This window comes from Lissotriton helveticus, chromosome 1_1 (genome assembly GCF_964261635.1).
Source record: "Lissotriton helveticus chromosome 1_1, aLisHel1.1, whole genome shotgun sequence".
Lineage (NCBI taxonomy): Eukaryota > Metazoa > Chordata > Amphibia > Caudata > Salamandridae > Lissotriton > Lissotriton helveticus.
This window is the reverse complement of record NC_136057.1, coordinates 2055394743-2055400779: the sequence shown is the minus strand read 5'-3', so window position 1 is coordinate 2055400779 and position 6037 is coordinate 2055394743. Positions and strand designations below refer to the sequence as shown.

At 56.6% G+C, this 6037-nt stretch overlaps 1 pseudogene; it reads left to right on the top strand.

The window, feature by feature from the left end:
• Window positions 1–399: 399 nt before the first annotated feature.
• Window positions 400–3373, top strand: LOC144778438 (28S ribosomal RNA; annotated as a pseudogene).
• The last annotated feature ends 2664 nt before the right edge of the window (window positions 3374–6037 follow it).

Here is a 6037-nt window from a genome sequence, read left to right as displayed (position 1 = left end):
TACTGAGGGTTGCTCGATTGTCATTCGCCCTGGGGCTTCCCTGGGAAATGGATGGGGCCGTCACAGGGTTAGCTCTGCTTTCCTTTGTCCCCCCACATGGTCACACCCCGATCACCCATATTAGGGTCCCTCACTGGGTCCTGTTGCAGAGGTACACTGCGGTGTGCCTACCCTCGCCGTCCCGCATCCGGCGAGGAAGGGAGTTGGTGACCGGTCCGTCCCAGGGCACCAGGCTGAGTACTACGTGTGGCTGTCTGTGGTGTCCCACCGGCTGCCCATGCGCGTCTGCCTCTGGTGCCTAGCTCTGCAGCCAGCTTTCCGGGGAGGGTGAACCCCCTCCAGATCCAATCCAGGGAAAGAGGGCGGATCCCCCAGACGCTTTGGTGTTTTTTCCGAATATGACCTCAGATCAAACGTGGCGACCTTATGAATTTAAGCATATTACTAAGCAGAGGGAAAAAAACCTAAAAAGGATTCCCCCAGTAACAGCGAGAGAAGAGGGAAGAGCCCAGAGCCGAATCCCCACCCGGCGGCAGGAGGTGCAGGAAATGTGGCGTACAGAAGACCAACTCCCCGGTATCGCTCAGGGGGACCAAGTCCTTCTGTTGAAGGGTCGGGATCGGGTCTTCTCGGAGTCGGATTGTTGGGAATGCAGCCCAAAGCAGGTGGTAAACTTCATCTAAGGCTAAATACGGGCGCAAGACTGATAGCCAACAAGTACCATAAGGGAAAGTTGAAAGGACTTTGAAGAGAGAGTTCAAGAGGGCGTGAAACCATCGAGAGGTAAATGGGTGGGGTGCTTGCGGTCTGTCCGGAGGATTCAAAAATACAGCAGGAATGTCAGTGACCCAGGAGTTCCGGATCCCCTCTGCGGGACTGGCACCCGGGCTCTACCTACCCCTGCAGGGCGCAGGTGTGCAGTGACCAGCTCCGGGTTGGCTGTGAAAAGCTTTGTGGTGGCAGGTGGCCCTTGGCTGAGGATGTTACAGCCCCCCTGGCAGCAGCTTCACCATGTCTACGGGGCTGATGGGGATTTTACTACCTCCATGCCCTCCCTCAGGTACCTTCTCCAAGCCGCCCCTCAGGGCATGCAGGGGCGGGGAAGGGGCAACAGGCCCCCCTGCTCCCGGCATGACTGTCGAATGGGGCGGATTGTGCTCAGTGCACCTCGACCGTGTTGCGCCACCTGGCGGGGAGGCCCATGTAAGGTGCCAGGGGTCTGCGGCAATGTCAGTTACCCAACCAACCTGTCTTGAAACACGGACCAAGGAGTCTAACAGGTGCGTGAGTCGGAGGGCCAAGCAAAACCCTGTAGCGCAATGAAGGTGAGGGCCGGCGCATGCCAGTAGAGGTGGGATCCTGCTGCCTGGGCAGGGTGAAGACAGAGGAAACTCTTGTGGAGTTCCATAGCGGTCCTGATGTGTAAATTGGTCATCAGACCTGGATATAGGGGCAAAAGACTAATCCAACCATCTAGTATCTGGTTCCCTCTGAAGTTTCCCTCAGGATAGTGGCACTCGGAGCCCCCAGTTTTATCTGGTAAAGCAAATGATTAGAGGTCTTGGGGCCGAAATGATCTCAACCTATTCTAAAACTTAAAATGGGTAAGAAGCCCGGCTCGCTGGTGTGGTGCCGGGCATGGAATGCGAGTGCCTAATGGGCCACTTTTGGACAGCAGAACTGGTGCTGCTGGATGAAATAAATGCTGGGTTAAGGCTCCTGATGCAGACGCTCATCTGACCCCAGAAACCGTGTTCGTTGATATAGACAGAGGACGGTGGCCATGGAAGTCGGAATCCATTAAAGAGTGTGTAACAACTCACCTGCCGAATCAACTAGCCCTGAAAATGGATGGCGCTGGAGTGTCGGGCCCATACCCAGCTGTCGCTGGCACTGAGAACCGTGGGGATGAGCCGCGATGAGTAGGAGTGTTGCTGCAGTGCGCACAGAAGCCTGGGGTGAGGGCCTGGGTGGAGCCGCCGCAGATGCAGATCTTGGTGATAGCAAATATTCAAACGAGAACTTTGAAGGCAGAAGTGGAGAAGGGTTCCATGTGAACAGCAGTTGAACATGGGTCAGTCAGTCCTAAGACATGGGCAAGCGCTGTTCGGGAGGGATGTTGGAACAATGTAGGTAAGGGAAGTTGGCAAGTCAGATCCATAACTTCGGGATAAGGATTGGCTCTAAGGGCTGGGTCAGTCAGACTGGGGCGCGAAGCGGGGCTGGGCGCTGGTGCGGCTGGACAAAGTACCACCCTCTGGGGTGGCGGCGGCTTTGGACATGACCCGAGCCGTTCCTGTGGATCGCCCCAGCTGCGGTGGTCGCCTCTCCCCATGCCCTCTCCCCGGGAGCCAATGGGGCAAAGCTATCATCAGTGGGATTATGACCGAAAGCCTCTAAATCAGTATCCCCCCTAAACGGTAATGATACCGCGTGCCGAGGAACCTTGGTTGGCCTGGGTTAGCTGGCCTCTTACAGGGGGTCGGAGCATTGAGCCCCTTGCTTGGGGACTGGAGCGCAGACAGAAGGGGGCTGCCCCATCGCCCTTACAGCCTGATTCATGTAGCCAAAAGCGCTCGCAAAAGGGCCAGATTCTGAGAATCTGGCCCTTTGCGAGTGCGATTTTTGCATTTGGTATTCACAATCCCAAATGCAAAAATCGCTATGTAAGAATTCGCATATTTGCGAGGAATGGCATTTAAGGAATCTCTAATAGAGATTCCTCAAATGCTATTCATGACACAAAAAAAAATTGCGATTTTGCACTTTTGGGCCGCTATTTACCGAGAGGTCAGACCTCTCGGTAAATAGCAAAAACTCAGAAAAATGCTTTTAAAAGCATTTTTCTAAGTTGCATGTTGCACACACACATGTCCTTTGGACATGTGTGTGCGCAACACCTGTTCAAATGTGCATTTTAGGGGTGCTACAGGGTGTCCTTTGGACACCCCTGGCACCCTTAAAATCGCTATCTGATTTGCGAGTAGCAAATTGCTACTCGCAAATGAGGGATACTCCCCATTCATTCCTATGGGCCTTTTGGCCCATAGGAATGAATGGGGAGTTATTCCTTTTTTTGCGAGTAGCAATTTTCTACTCGCAAATAGAGATCATGTAGGAATCGCTATTTATTTAGCAATTCCTACATGAATGCCGTTTTGCGTGTCCTCAATAGCGAGTCGCTATGATTCGCTATTAGGGCCACGCAAAACGGCCCGTACATGAATCAGGCTGTTAGTGCACTGCATGTTCGTGGGGCACCCAGCGCTAAGTCATTCGTAGATTACCTGATTCTGGGTCAGGGTTTTGTAAGTAGCACAGCAGCTACCTCGCTGCGATCTATTGAAAGTCATCCTCTGAACCAAGCTTTTGTCTTTCTGTGCATGGGTGGAACCAGGCCCAGGGGTGGGTCCCTCTTCTGCTGAGATGACGGGAGGGACAAGGAGGGGTAATGTGGGCCTACAGGAGGCTGCCACCACCACATGCGCTCTGGCATGGGGACCTTCCCCTCCTGTCCCTGCCCTAACGGGGCACAGGGACGGGCCACCATGCCTTGTGGGTCAGCAGGGTGACCAGATGGCCTGGAATGGCCGAGCCATCCCTTCCCACTGTTCCCATGCAAGTCAAGAAGTGAGGCAAGCAGCTATGGGGAAGGAGCCTCCCGAGCAGCAGCCTCAGAGCTCCTGGCTACCCTTGCCGTCGTCGGACTTTAAGGGTGACTGGGTCCAGTTGTCTCAGGCCATTTGGGTGCTGGGTCATCCTGGGCCATCAGGTTGTCTGGCCGCGTGACCAGATGGCCCTGCGGGCCGGATGACCAGATGGTCCTGTGGGCCGGGTGACTAGATGGGCCTGTTGGCTGGGCGACCAGATGGCCCTGCAGGCCAGGTGACTAGATAGCCCTGCAGGATGGGCGACCAGATGGCCGGCCTACTGGCCAGCTGGGATGACTCCAACTTTTGTCCTTCCCCAGGGTTCTCTATGTGCGGGCTTACTAGTCAAGGAAAATGGACTCCCAGGGCAGGCAGACGGGGCGAGGACATGGCCTGGGATTAACCCTCCTTGGTTCCTCCCCCCGGGCTCTGGAAAGGTGGAAGGCATATCCGCCCGAGTCAGCACCCTGATGCCCAAGAGTCTAGGTGTGGGGGGTGACAGTCAGTAGCCAGGGCAGGCCATCTGCAAAGTGGGGAGGACTGCCTAGCAAGGAGCGGCAAGAGTTCTGCCCTGCGTGAAAGGGGGGGCTGAGCTGGATTTGAAGCCCCTGCAGAGCTTGGAGAAGCCCTGAGTAGGGACGCCTGGGCATGGTCTGGAATGGCAGCGACTTTCAGATGTCCTGCACCGCCCGGGGGTTTCCACCTGGGTCTGGGGAGGTTCTTCCCCGCATGGTTAGTTTTGGTAGCAAGCACCAGGCCCGGGGCTTGAGCAATTTCCTGCGGGCCCTTGGGTGCAGGAGCCCCTGTCCTGCAAGCCATCTGAGGGACCGGGTGCTGGTGACAGGGTCTATCGGGCCTGAGGAGGCTTTCACTGGCCTGGCTAGGGTTCGAAAGCTGGGACCAGGCCCGGGGCTTGAGCTCCGTCTGGTGCGCCCCATGGTGTGAGACCCCCCATCCTGCAAGCCAGCCGAAGGTCTGGGCACTGAGGATGGGGTCTAGTGGGCCTGGGGAGGCTCTCCCCGGCCTGGCTATGGTTCAGAAACTGGGACCGGGCCCGGGGCTTGAGCTCGGTCTGGTGGGCCCTGGGGTGCAGGACCCCCCCCATCCTGCAAGCCAGCCGAGGGTCTGGGGGTCCCATCGGGGCCCGCAGAGGCTCCCCCCAGCCTGGCGAGTTTTTCAGAAGCTGGGACCTGGCCCCGTGCTTGAGCTCCATCCAGCGGGCTCCAATCAATCAATCAATCATAACATTTGTATAGCGCACTACTCACCCTGCAGGGTCTCAAGGCGCTTGGGGAAGGGGTCCGCTATTGCTCGAACAGCCAGGTCTTGGAGAGACTTGTGTGCGTGGGTGAGGAGCCTGAATGTGATCCTCTTGCTGACGGGAAGCCAGTGCAGGTCCTTCAGGTGGCCGGAGATGTGGCTGCGTCGAGGGATGTCCAGGATGAGTCGGGCGGAGGCGTTCTGGATGCGTTGGAGTATTTTCTGTAGCTTGGCTGTGAATCCGGCGTAGAGGCCGTTTCCGTAGTCCAGTCGGCTAGTGACGAGTGCCTGGGTGACAGGGTTGTGGAGGCCCCCATCCTGCAAGCAACCGAGAGTCTGGGCACTGGGGACGGGGGTCTATCAGGGTCTGGGGAGGGTCTCCCCGGCCTGGCTAGGGTTTGGAAGCTGGGACCGGGCCTGGGGCTTGAGCTCCATGTCCAGTGGGCTCTGGGCTGCTGCAAGCCAGCCGAGTGTCTGGGTGTCCCATCGGGCCTGGGCAGGCTCTCCCCGGCCTGGCTAGGGTTCAGAAGATGGAACCATGCCCGGGGCATGAACTTCGCCCTGCGGGCCCCGGGGTTTACGATCACCCATCCTGCAAGCCAGCCGAGGGTCAGGGCACTGGGGACAGAGGTGTATTGGGGCCTGGGGAGGCTCTCCCCTCACTGGCTAGCAATCAGAAGCTGGGACCCGGCCTTGGCATCAGGATGCGGGAGCCCCCATCCTGCAAGCCAGCCCAGGATCTGGGCACTGGGAACAGGGGGTCCATCGGGTCCCGTGGAGGCTCTTCCCAGTCTGGCTGGGACTGGGCCAGGGAGCGGGATGGCTGGCTAACTCCGCTCGGCTGGCGGAGCAGAGTTCTCTGCCCACCCATAATGAAAGTACATTTGACAAGGATTCATTAAAAAAAATCTTGGGTCATACTAAAACAATACCACAACTATAATAAGTGCTTCTAGAACAATTGCGTAGAATATACACGCGCAATTCAACAATATATGTGGTCTCTGTTTGGGGGGAACAGAGGACCTCAATATAGATACAGTATTTCTTGAGTCTGTTCTTCTCATGTATGTTGCTCTTCAATGATGAATTTACTTAAACAGATAATAAAGACACTTTTTAAATAA